At 37.2% G+C, this 13,795-nt stretch overlaps 1 long non-coding RNA gene across 1 annotated transcript; it reads left to right on the top strand.

The window, feature by feature from the left end:
- The first annotated feature begins 4,373 nt into the window (after positions 1-4,373).
- Positions 4,374-9,973, top strand: LOC138896483 (uncharacterized). Its single transcript, XR_011409683.1, has 3 exons — positions 4,374-5,944; positions 8,598-8,665; positions 9,746-9,973. It is a non-coding gene; the product is annotated as an uncharacterized lncRNA (long non-coding RNA).
- The last annotated feature ends 3,822 nt before the right edge of the window (positions 9,974-13,795 follow it).

The raw sequence follows: 13,795 nt of genomic DNA, 5'->3' as shown, positions 1-13,795 counted from the left end.
GAAACCCTTGATACTTACATGTTTTAGAAAGATTTTCTGTAAATTGGGCTGAATGCCATGTTTGGGCCTTGCGCCAATGCTGTTTGGACACTTAGGGGCTGTTTCTTACCATCCTCTCATTGTTTTCGATTGAAAATCTATACTCAGTCATGTTTATACTTGTTTACCGCATAACTCAGTTTTTATGAATCTATTTTGATGCATATAAATATTTTGGGCCGAATACCCTGTTTTACTGAAATGCCCGAGTGGCCTGATTTGTGAGGATGAGTGTGGATCGAGGCTGCCCGCCTATAACATACTTTATGACTGAGTGAGGCCGAGGGTCTGATTTGTGAGGATGAGTGTGGATCGGGGCTGCCCGCCTGCAGCATACTTTATTATTATCGCACGTGAGTTGCCCGTGCAGATTATAGTGCTTGGGCTGAAGGAGCCCCTCCGGAGTCTGTACACACCCCCAGTGAGCGCAGGTACCTACTGAGTGCGAGTGCCGAGTGCCGAGAGCTGAGTGACTGGGAGGCATGAGTGATTGTGAGGTATGCCCGAGTGGCAAGAGTGATTGTGAGGTATGCCCGAGTGGCAAGAGTGATTGTGAGGTATGCCCGAGTGGCACGAGTGACTGTAAGGTTTGCCCGAGGGGCTGTATATGAGTGATGTTTTGCCCGAGGGGCTGTTTATGATTTCATTATTTTTGCTCACCTTTGCATTGAGCCTTTGTTTGAAAAACTGTTGGAAAAATGTCTTTAAAATGATTTTTTTTATTGGAACTGGGTTTAAACGAGATGTTTGATTAAATCCTGATTTTTAAGAGCATGTGGTATTTTACTGAGATTTTCTGATATGTACGTTATATGCTTTATTGCTCGTCACTACTGCTCAGTCTTTATTTATTGTTGTTACTTACTGAGTTGGCGTACTCACGTTACTCCCTGCACCTTGTGTGCAGATCCAGGTGTAGCTGGACACGGTAGCGGTTATTGAGTGTTCTGGTTGCAGATTTTCTTGGAGATAGCAAGGTAGCTGTTTAGCGATCGCAGCCCCAACGCTTCTCCCTCTTATCTTCCTCTAGTTGTATTTAGATATTTTTCGGGCTGAGTTAGCCTTGATATTGTTAGACAGATTGTAGTATATGCTCGTGACTAGTGACACTCCGATGTCGGCCTTTTCTTTTCCGCACTTCTATTTTTCTTTGATTTGAACTCTTTAAATGAAGGTTTATGTTAAATAATCTTGAAATTTTCTTTAAAATAAAAATATCAGTTTGTTTTGGAAATGAGTCGGCTTGTCTAGTTCCATAGGCGCCATCACGATAGGGGTTAGTTTTGGGTCGTGACAGGGAGAAGCTTCGCTTCTGCGAAGCTTGGGACGCAAGTGCGATGCCCGCTTCTGCGGTGCCATGATCGCAGATGCGATCTTTCGCGCTTCTGCGGTTCCATTCGCTCATCTGCGCAGTCGCTTCTGCGACGTGAAGGTCCGCAAATGCGGTCCTCTGCTTGGCTGCCCTGTTCCGCAAATGCAAGCTTTGTCTCGCAAATGCGAGTCCGCAGATGCGAAGATGCTGGACAAAACACATAAAAATCGGGTGTTAGCCATTTTTACTCATTTTTGAGTTTTGAGACTCGAATTTGGGCAATTTCAAAGGGGTTTTTCATGACTTTGACTTGGGCAAGTGTTCTATACCCGAAAGTGATTATATTTCATAAATCCATGCTTATATTCATCGTTTATTTCGGATTTAGATGGAAGAAAATTGGAATTTTTGTAAAACTTTTCAAAAAACGAAATTTAAGATTTGAAGGTCCATTTGACATCGGAATTTGATAATTTTTGTATGGTTGAATTCGTATCGGAACGAGTATTCGGATTTTGTGAATTTTTTCGAGATTCGAGACATGAGCCCCATTGTGAATTTTTTAGATGAATTTCGGATTTTAATTCAGAAAATTAGTAATTTCATTTGAAATTAATTCCTACGATTCGCGTTGAGTATATTGAATTGTTTGTGACTAGATTTGAAGTTTTCAGACAAGAATTCGCGAGGCAAAGGTTTATTGGAGTCTTGAAATTGGTTGCGAAGCGAGGTAAGTGTCGTGGTTAATCTTGACTTGAGGGAATAGAACCCTTGAATTATTTGTTATGTGAATTTCATGTGAACGACATATAGATGAGGTGACGAGTGTCTATACGTCGTCAAATTAATTGTTTGCCTAATTATTTGAAAATAATAATTATTTTAAATCATGAATTAATTATTATATTAATTGTTTCTCTCATATTCCTTGCTCAATATTATGCCTTGAATCCATGCTATAATTGCTACATGCTTATTTGATTTATGTGACTTAATTGTTACTGAACATTTAGCATACTAATTATTAAATTGCCTATTTCCTCCTTAATTTTCACAATTAATTGCTACTTGCCATCACTTATTTCTAAATAAATCATAATTATTGTATGCTTGTTGTCTTATAATTTCATATTAATTATTGTATTTATTGGAGTAATTTCTTTATAAGAATTGGTAAATTATATTATTTTAGGAGCGGGTTGCACGTCGCAACAGAAATGAAAGTGAATATATTGGAGCGGGTTGCACGCCGCGACAGAATTGATTAAAAATATATATTGAGGATCGGGTTGCACGCCGCAACGGGATTAAATGAAATGAATACATTGTGGGATCAGGTTACACGCCGCAACGGAATTGAATATGAATATATTGTGGGATCGGGTTGCATGCCGCAACAGAAACTGATTGAAATAATAATTAGTTATGACTGCCGAGTTAGATTCAACTGTTGAATTGAGTTACATGTTTTTTTTTCTATTATTGTTGTTATTATTATTATTGCGTACAGGTTAATGTAAGTGACCTGCCTTACCCTCGTCACTACTTCGTCGAGGTTAGGCTCGGAACTTACTGGGTACATAGGGTCGGTTATACTCATAATACACTCTGCACTTCTTGTGCAGATACCGGAGTTGGTCCCAGTGACGTACAATAGATTTGCTCGGATTCAGCTATTCGTAGGAGACTTGAGGTATAACTACATGGCGTTCGCAGTTTTGAAGCCCCCTTCAACTTTATCGTAGCTGTGTATTTCTTTCAGACAACTTCATTTTCATTCAGACGTTTATTTGTATTATTCTATTAGTTCGTGCACTTGTGACACCAGTTCTGGGATGGTATTTAGACATCGCTATTATTATGGATTATTCACGTTATTTCAGACTTTATTTTCGCATTTGTTTCTTTGTAGTTAATTAACTTAAAATTATTTTAAAATGACTAATATTATTTTAACGTTGGTTTGCCTAGCAAGTGAAATATTAGGCGCCATCACAGTCCCGAAGGTGGAAATTTTGAGTCGTGACATATACGGAGATATGGAGGATGATCTCGGCGTTGTTAAAATAATTCCAAGTGCGCATAATAAAAGCGACGCATGATTTATAATGGGGGTATCAATGTTACCTAATATCCTTTTACTGGCAGAACCAAAATCTGGTGACATTTCGAAATTATCTGAATATGTAACATATTGTAGATGTGGATTTTCTGAATAAGCGTACACTGAGAGATAACTAGGATACAACAAGATTATCCAAGTTAGATAGTGTTATTTGCAATCAAACTTTTATGAGTTTTAAGAAGCATGATACATGCACCCTTATATGTAGACTTTCTGACCGTGTGCCGATACATACAAGGTGGATGTTTGAAATTTAATATATTTAATGATAGGGGGGAGGGGAGGGGAGGGGAGGGGAGGGGAGGAAAGATGGAAAGGTAAAAATAGGAAGAAAACTAAAGTTGATTGGGTTGTGAATAGTAAATTTTTGACCGAATCCAAAATTCTTATATTATTTTAGCGTTAAACACTTCTTTAGGTCTAATCTTGATATTTTAACTTTTTTCCCCCACTTTTTAGTAGATCTTATTTGTTAAATTATAAAATAACAAAAAATACTCACATATTTACTTAGTATTAATTTTATATTTTCATTTGCAAAAGAAAAATAATTCACAAAAATATATATAAATAATTCACAAAATATATATATATATTTCTTTAATTTAGATAAGCTGGTAATTTTATAATTCTTCTTTTGTAGTTGTATATTAGTTAGTTAGAATTATTATCTTACTATTTTAATTTAATAGGAGTAGTATTTTTATCTATACTTTATTTTTTAAAAGAAAGTAAAAAAACAAATAGATACAAGAGCCAATGAAATTAGGCCACCTCATTTTTGTCTTCTAGCTAAAATTCCTTCCTATCTTTTCTATGCTCTAAAATATTCACAGTACACACGATACTTTTCTTGACTCAGATTCATACACTATTTCATAATTTTGTAGAGAAAGTGCATAAGTAATCCTTCGGATCTACGGATTTTTAACTATTCATTATTTTGAATGGAATTAGTATCACTCTAAAATGTCACTACCATATCTATGATTGGTGATAAAATACACGCGCCTCACACATGTATTTTCCATTAAAATCGTTGTTTTCTTATTTTTTTTCCATCAACTTCTTTTCCCAACTCACTTTTTATATTTTTTAAAATTCTTTTTCCCTTTTCACACATCCCACCTTCTTCCATCCCCCAACCCACAAGTGAAGCAGCAGATTTGTTTTGGTTGAAGAAACAGATCGAAAAACGGTGAGTTCCTAAAAAACTTTCTAGCAATCAACAATCAACAACCAAATTCTTTTTCCTTGTTCTATCTTTTATGTAAAATTGATTAATTTAAAAAATAGGACTCCCCTCCTCCACCTCACTACCTGAAGTAGTGAAAGGATGAAGGCCTCATCGGGAAACGACGAGCATGACGAGAATATTTTTTGCAACTAACAATCAAAAACCTTCTTCTTGTTCAATCTTTTGTGGGCTTCTTCTGGATTTAATCAGAAATTGATCTTGGATGAGATTTTTTCATTTCTTTCTATGAGAAGCAATTGCAATTGTAAGTTTAAAAGTGGTGAGTAAAGAGATTAGAAATTGCAGTAATCCTCTATAAAGTGTAGTGAAATATAGAGAGGAAAGAATAAAATTTTCTAACTCGATCTCGCCGGAAAAATGGAGAATGCTAGAGCTAGTTCCCGGCCAATCTATAAGTTACAAAACAGGAGGAAAGAAAAGGAAAAGAAAAAGAAAAATAAGAGAAAAGAAAAAAATAATAGAAAATAGTATATTTTATAAAAATGTTACTTATAAAAATAAATTTTCAGCATTCTCTCTTTCTCGCTCTGAAGCAGGGTGGCATACACTCTCTTCTGTCACATAAGCACTAAGAGTATACTAATTTCATTTAAAAATAGTTCTAGGGATAATAGTATTCCCGCAAAGATAAAATGTGTAGTTGAAAATTCGGCTATAGGTCAACGGGTACTTATGCATTTTTCCTATTTTTTTATATTGACATTTCATTTTGAATTATTTAAACACTTTAATTTTCTGATGTCAATCACACACTAGCACCGTATGTTTTCTTTCTGTGATAATGTCATAGCATAGGACTCCAGGAATTTTTATTTTTTTACTCAAAGAAATACACACACAATATATTTATTTTCTCTTTTTTTTTTGAGATATTATCTCTCATTTAAATACAAAAAAAAACTCATTTACTACCTAGGAAAATGAACTAATAAGGAAAATAAATGAGGTTTACGGATGAAATTTTCAGTTATGGAATATAAACAAAATGTAATTACTACTCAATTATGAGAAAAATTAGGTTATGGATTAAGGGACATCTAAAACTCCTTATGGTGGTGGAGCTTTCCAGTTTTGCTTTCCATCAATTCCAGAGCAGTAACCTTTTCAACCTCCTCAAGTGCAATTCCTAACCCCCCAAAAAAAGGCATATGATTGAAGTGGCCGTACTCTGCCCATTTGTCCACATCGAGTCTTTATGGTATTCAACTGGGTAAGTTACTTACAAACTATAATATTCTTAATATGTTTTCTTTCTTTGTTACTTATTCGCTTTTTTATCGCACGTAGATAATGCTTGGAAATAATCTTTTTCACTTTGTCTACATGTTGGTGGTCATTATATTTAGTTTCAAAAAGAGGAGAGCTCGGCAAGTATAAATCTTTATACTACAACTAAAGTTATTAGATATGAGTTGTAAATTTCAGAAATCGTGCCATAGATTTTCTTACTTAAATGGTTGGAGGCCTTATCTTTTTATGATATTTCTTTGAGGATTATATTCAGGTATCTATTTACGCTAAAAATAATTTTGTGCATTGGAATATAAATTGTTTATTGTCTTTATCTCTCAATTATTTTATTGTTTGATCTTCCAAGTTATTATTTATCTATATTATTATAAAAGTGGGAAATCCATTATCTAAAAATTAATCTCTCTCTCTCTCTCTCTCTCTCTCTCTCTATATATATATATATATATATATATATATATATATATATATATATATATATATATTGTAACGACCCGATCAGTCGTTTTGAGTATTACAACCTCGTTCCCCAATTTACTGCTCAATTTATGCCTTACAGTTGTTATGTGACTTGCCGGGGTGATTGGTTCGGGTCCGGTGAGGTTTTGGAATGAATTGGAACACTAAGTTCCAAAGTTTAAAGCTTAAGTTGAAATAGTGACCGGATGTCGACTTATGTGTAAACGACCCCAGAATAGAGTTTTGATGATTCCAATAGCTCCATATGGTGATTTTGGATTTAGGAACGAGTCCGAAAAATTATTTGAAAGCCCGTAGCTAAATTAGGCTTGAAAGGGCGAAAATAGAAATTTAAGTTTGGAAGTTTGACCGGAGAGTTGACTTTTTGATATAGGGGCCAGAATCCGATTCTGAAAATTAGAATAAGTCTGTTATGTCATTTATGACTTGTGTGCAAAATTTGAGGTCAATCGGACTTGATTTGATAGGTTTCGGCGTTGAATGTAGAAGTTTAAAGTTCTTAGTTTCATTAAGCTTGAATTGGGGTATGACTCGTGGTTGGATGAGCGTTTATATTTTGTAACTTTTGTCGGGTTCCGAGACGTAGGCTCCATAGGTATTTTTGAGTTAAATTTTGAATTTTGTTGGAAAATTAGTATTTTCTTGCAACGACCCGGTCGGTCGTTTTGAGTATTACAACTCTGTTCCCCCATTTATTGCTTAATTTGTGCTTTACAACTGTTATGTGACTTGCTGAGGTAATTGGTTCGGGTTTGGTGAGGTCTTGGAATGAATGGGAACACTTAGTTCCAAAGTTTAAAACTTAAGTTGAAAAAGTTGGCTAGATGTCGACCTATGTGTAAACGACCCCGGAATAAAGTTTTGATGATTCCAATAGCTCCGTATGATAATTTTGGATTTAGGAGTGTGTCCGGAAAATTATTTGAAAGTCCGTAGTTAACTTAGGCTTGAAATGGCTAAAATAGAAATTTAAGTTTGGAACTTTGACCGGGGAGTTAACTTTTTGATATCGAAGTCGGAATCCAGTTCTGAAAATTTTAATAACTCCGGTATGTCATTTATGACTTGTGTGCAAAATTTAAGGTCAATCGGAATTGAATTGATAGGTTTCGGCATCGAATGTAGAAGTTGAAATTCGTTAGTTTTCGTTAAGCTTGAATTAGGGTGTGATTTGTGATTTTAGCGTTGATTGATGTGATTTGAGGTTTTGACCAAGTTCATATGATATTTTAGGACTTGTTGGTGTATTTGATTGAGGTCGCGGGGGCCTCGGGTGAGTTCCGGATGGTTAATGGATCAAAATAAATTCAACTTGCAGCATTGTTGGAACTGCTGCCTACTGGTGTGACCGCAACTACGAAACTTTTGATCGCAAGTGCGAAGCCGCATGTGCGCACAAGCCATTGCAGAAGCGGCCAAGAGTGAAACTGGGCAGTGCTCGCAGGTGCGATGAATTTGCCCGCACCCGTGAGGCTGCAGGTGCGAAGGGAGGGGCGCAGAAGCGGAAAATGGTGAGGAAGCCAGGCAGCGCAGGTGCAGAATTTTATCCGCAGATGCGGAGTTGCATCTGTGCTTGGCTCATCGAAGAAGCGAAGGTAGCCTCATGGGAAGCCGCAGAAGTGGAGTTTTGGGCTGGACCTGCGAGACCGCAGATGTGGCTAAGTGAGTCGCAGGTGCGAAAAGCCCTGGACAGAATATACTCGAAGGGGTTCCGAGTTTTTGCCATTTTTGGACTTTTAAGCACGGTTTTTGGGACAATTTTCAGAGAGAATTTACGGAAAACTTGAGGTAAGTCACTTGTGATCATTTCTACTCTATAATATTGAATTATCATCGAATAATCCGACTAGATTACGTGTTTTTGAGGTGTAAATTGAGAATTTGGATCTAGGGATTTGGAAATAAGATTTAATGATTTGGAGGTTGAGTTGATGTCGAAATTTGATAAAATTTATATGGTTAGACTTGTGGTTGAACGGGCATTCATATTTTATAACTTTTGTCGGGTTCCGAGACGTGGGGCCCACGGACAATTTTTGAGTTAAATTTCGAATTTTGTTGGAAAATTAGTATTTTCATATGAAATAAATTTCTATGATTTGTATTGACTGAATCGAATTAATTATGACTAGATACGAGGCTTTCAGAGACCAATTCGCGAGGCAAAGGCATAGCGGAGTAAAGAATTACATGGTTTGAGGTAAGTAACATTTCTAAACTTGATTCTGAGGGTATGAATCCCCGAATTTGGTGTTATATAAATTATTTGGAGGTGACGCACATGATAGATGACGAGCGTGTGGACGTGCACCATAGAAATTATGACTTGAATAAATCCTATGAAGTTGTAGAATTAAAGAATCATGTTATTTTTTGTATATTCTCCACGTGTTAGGAAATTGAGCTGGGACTCGTATTAAAGATCATGATTAGGCTACTGCCGATATTTTGGGACTCACAGGGTCGTGTTGCTATCGAATTTAATTATTTTAAAAATGTATATTTCATACTCAGTCATGTTCATCCATTGTGAGGATATTTATGGGATCGAGGATGCCCGCCTGCACTAGGCCATATTGGCTTTATATATATTATTATTATATGGAACGGGGCTACCCGCCTGCAGCAGGCCTTATAGGCTTTATCATTATATGGATCGGGGCTACCCGCCTGCAGCAGGCCATATCGGCTTTATATCACGCTTGGGCTGAAGGAGCCCCTCAGGAGTCTGCACCTCCCATAATGAGCGTAAATAATTTATATACGGGATGAACTTCCCAGGGCATGGACTTGCCTTACTTATTTATATTTGTGATGAATTTCCCTGGACATGGATCTTGTCCGAATCATTTACATATGGGGATATGTTACCCCAGGGCTGGATTGGCCTTATACGGTACTGAGTGACTGACTGTCAATCGATGCATATATATATATATATATATATATATATATATATATATATATATATATATATATATATATATACGGGATGGAATATCCCTAAGCTGGATTGGCCATAAACAGTACCGAGTGATTAGTGATCGTGAGTACACAAGGTTTTCCACTGAGATGTCATATTCCTCATATCATGCAGTATTGATCTATCTTACTTGTACTGAGTTTAACCGTCGAACTTAAAAGCATGCCTATATTTCTATACCGTTATTTCTATACCAGACTGTACCTGTGGAGCTCGTCACTACTTTCAGCTTAGAGGTTAGTCTTGTTACTTATTGAGTTGGTTGTACTCATACTATACTCTGTACCTTGTGTGCAGATCCAGGTGCTTCCAGACACGGCGACTGTTAGATCTCAGAGTGTTATTAGTTGGAGACTATCAAGGTAGCTGCTTGGCATCCGTTGACCTCAACTCTCTTCCTTTCAGTTATTGTACTGTTCTATATTTTCAGACAATGTTCTTATTAGTCAGACTTTGTCACCATTTAGATGCTCATGTACTCAGTGATATGTTTTGTATCTGAAATCGTGAGGTTTTTCTATGGAATTCAAATATTATGTTTTCAAACTTAAAAGATATTGTGTTTTATTGAGGTTGTCGGCTTGCCTAGTACTGAGATAGGCACCATCACGACATGCGAATTTTGGGTTGTGACAAGTTGGTATCAGAGCCTAGGTTACATAGGTCTCACGAGTCATGAGCAAGTATCTAGTAGAGTCTTGCAGATCGGTATGATGATGTCCATACTTATCTTTGAGAGGCTACATGACATTTAGGATAATTTTCCATCTTTCTTTCCTTATCGTGCGGAATCGATTCAGCTTGAAACATAACTCTTTGAATTCCTTCCACGCATTCTTGTGCACATGTGAGCGCTCGGTATCAGTTGTGCATCGTCGGCTTATGATTCCATGAACGTGGTTCGAGATGAGTATTCTATGTTTTGATGATGGGCCAGTCTGGAGGACTTGAGGCTAGGGTTAGACCGCAGCTTAAGCTCGGTAGCTTTTGTTATAACTTGTACATTTGGACTCATATGTCCGGTAATGTCCCTATGAGTGGAATTTGTGGCTCGATGAGTGGTGGAATGGATTTTTGATGAGTATGATGTGACTGCGGGATGTGTTAAGATGATTTGAATGTGACGAGAAGTGTTTCCTTAAAATGTAAAAAGGGCCATTGGGTGCTTGATTTTCATTTTGATGTGACGTACAGTCTTGAGTATGAATGTTTTGAAGGATCTTTCACGTTGTTAAATTTTGGAACAAATTAAATTCTCATGTCTTGTTAATGAGTTTGGACTCAGAAAGATTAAGTGATTGCATAGTAATTGTGACTGCGAAAGGGTATAACAAGATGCCAATTTGAGGCTAAATAGGTGGGTTATCCACTGCAGAGTAATCTACGTAGGTGTGTTCTTTATAATGTTGAGTGAAGAGTTTTTTTTTTCTGCCAGCGGGGCGTATGTTTTGAGATTTGAATTTGAATCTGGTTGAGAAAGTTGACTTGAGTGTCTAGAGAATGAATGCGAGCTTAGCGGATGATTGAGGTATTATTATGGTTGGCATTGCATGAGATTGAGAAGAATTTTCGTTGAACTAACTGCGGTATTATGGAAGTAATAGAGTATGGGTATTGTGAGTTATCAAGTGTTTTAATCTATGGCTTTGAGCCAAGTGAGGGAGCCTGCTATTGACAATTCAATTTCATGGGTATATGTTAAATTTTAGGTAAAGCCCGAGGCATACTTGTGGATTAGTTATGACTTATAGAGGTTGAGATAGAGGATGACTCGAGTACTGAAATTCCTAAATACGGGTTATATTGCGTTTTATGAGTATATGAAATCATGGGATAAGTGAGTTGTTATTTGTGAAGGATGTAGTGCGCACGGAGTATGAATTTGATCGGTGGTGTTAAGGTAGGGTTACCTCTTTGAGTGTTGTTGTGCTAATGGGGCACGTGTCTTTCAGCCCGTTTGAGCGGTGCAATTTAGATTTGAGCAAAGTGGGTGACTCCCGAGAAGGTTATAATGGGTTCGAGATTTATATATAACAATCAAAAAAATTTCTGGATTTGTGTATGGATAGAATATGAGATTTACATTTAATGGTGCCGGGACTTGCGGTAATTCTACATGACCATGGATTCTATATTTTAGTATAAGAAAGGTAAGAATAACAATTTTAAATTCACATAAGGTATTTTCAAAGTGTGTGTTATAGTTGTGGTATTTATGGAGGTGCTTAAGAAGAATGCAATGGCTTATGGGCCTTAGGGCGGTGTGGTTTTATGTTAGGATGTCTTATTGTGAGCTTTGGGTAAGGATCATGGAGTTCTGACAGGGAGAAGTGTCAACTTGAGGGTAATTCAGAAGAAACTCAGAGAAAATAGGACGACTGGATAGTAGGCTGGACTAGTATGGTATGATCGGTTCTTTGGGTACCTATGCAGTGGTGAGGCTCTACAGATGTTTTAGTGGAAATATTCTTGGGTTGGTGACCTGAGTGGCTTGGTCGAGTTAGAGGAATTCAATTATGATAGCTTGGTTATGTGCAAATGGATTTTAAGATGTTCTTGATGGTTTCTACCATGGTTCGAACCAGATATTTTCTACCGGTGTGAGGAACATGTTGTGTATTGTGATTTCCTCCTGGATGAGAGCAAATGGAAGGTTTCTAACTAACCGGGTATGTAATTTGCTAGTGACTCAGAGTTGATAATGAGATTCTCGTGCTTTTCATATGATTACATGATAGATGCGGTGTGTCGTGCGGGATTAAAATTTACATGTACAAGGTGGCAGTTCAGTCTTGAAGGGAAGGTCCCGAATTTTTGACAACATGGTCAGTTTCAGATATTTAGATGAATGTTATAACTGCTCGATAATTCCTGAGAAGGGTGCGCATGTCAGAAGGCGCATTGTGTTTTGACTTACGGATGTTCATTGGTTTTGCGGTACTCACCTAGTTGATAGACTACTGATAATCAAATTATTGATATGTGGCATATAAGAATTATGGAAGTTAGTGGGATGATCATGCATGAAGGATGTGACAGTTATTCGAGTGTTGGAGTTGTGATCAGTTACGATAGTTCATGTGTTCTCTGAATTTGGGGGACTGGGAGTTCTCAGAAGCAAATTGTTCCAAAGTTGCGGCCTGTTTGAGGTGAGTATTTTATTTAAACTCAGTGGAGGCACTAATTGCGTTAATTATTTGTGATAGTTGCACGCTACAAGTGCGTACTTATTTGAGGTTTGAGCCATGTGCGGGCATTGGGGCAAGTATTCATACTCGGAAGAATGCTTAGGCAAAGATATGCCTAGAGTTGACCGTTAAGCGTAAAGTTATAACGTTTCTCATATTCGTACCTTTGTTGAGAACTATCTGGGCTACACTTGAGCTTACGAAGAGGCTAATTCCTCGAATAAATTGAGTAGTTACTATTTATACGTTAACTTGCCGATTTGAGTTGTGATAGCACACTTTGCACATGCCTACTCTATGGCGTGTTATTTATACCAGTCCAGGAGCATGTGAATTTTATTTCATTTATCATACACATGTGTACTTATTTGATTGCTCCTGCATTATATGCCTGGACTAGAGGCCTGTGACCATGCCGAACGATCGATATTATAGGCACGTGAGTTGTCCGTGCGGGTCTAGATATTGATACTATAGCACGTGAGTTGTCCGTGCGGTTGATGTTAATGTGAGCTCTAGAAGATCTGTTTACCGTTGTTAGGTTCGTGTGTCTTAGTTCTGCTATATATGATGAGCTTATAGTATTGCAGTTATGGTGGTGCTTGTTGAACTTGCAATACGGTTCTCTTCTTTGAGATATTTTCCATTTTTGGGTACATGCATCGCGCAGTTGTGGCTTGAGTTATATTGGTATGGCATGTCTGTGGGATAGTTGTGTTTAATAATATATGGTCATTGGACCTAGGATGGGTACTATCATGTTTGATTACGGTATATTTGGGAGGATGATACTGAAAGTCGGCTTAGAAAGTGATTATGGTTCTAGTTGGGGCGAGAGAGCTCCATGACTTGTTGATCTGATAAGGGGTTATGAGATTCCGCGTGTTTCTTTTATTATCAGCAATCTACGAAGGTTTTGGAATAAGGTTTGGCTTGATATGGGGTTTAATATTAGTACCGGGTTAGTTTGGAGTAGTTATTGTGATCGGGAATGGTGCGGCGAGCATATGAGATGTGTAGTATGTTATGTGATTATATCTTGGGTTATGGTTATGGATTGATACTGCTTGTTCAGACTCATACAGTGTGTAGATGTGATATTCATGTCTTGAAAAGAAATTCTGAATGTTGGAAATTGAATTCCAAGGTTTATGGGCTA

Source organism: Nicotiana tomentosiformis, chromosome 7 (assembly GCF_000390325.3).
Source record: "Nicotiana tomentosiformis chromosome 7, ASM39032v3, whole genome shotgun sequence".
Lineage (NCBI taxonomy): Eukaryota > Viridiplantae > Streptophyta > Magnoliopsida > Solanales > Solanaceae > Nicotiana > Nicotiana tomentosiformis.
This window is presented reverse-complemented; position numbering and strand designations above follow the sequence as displayed.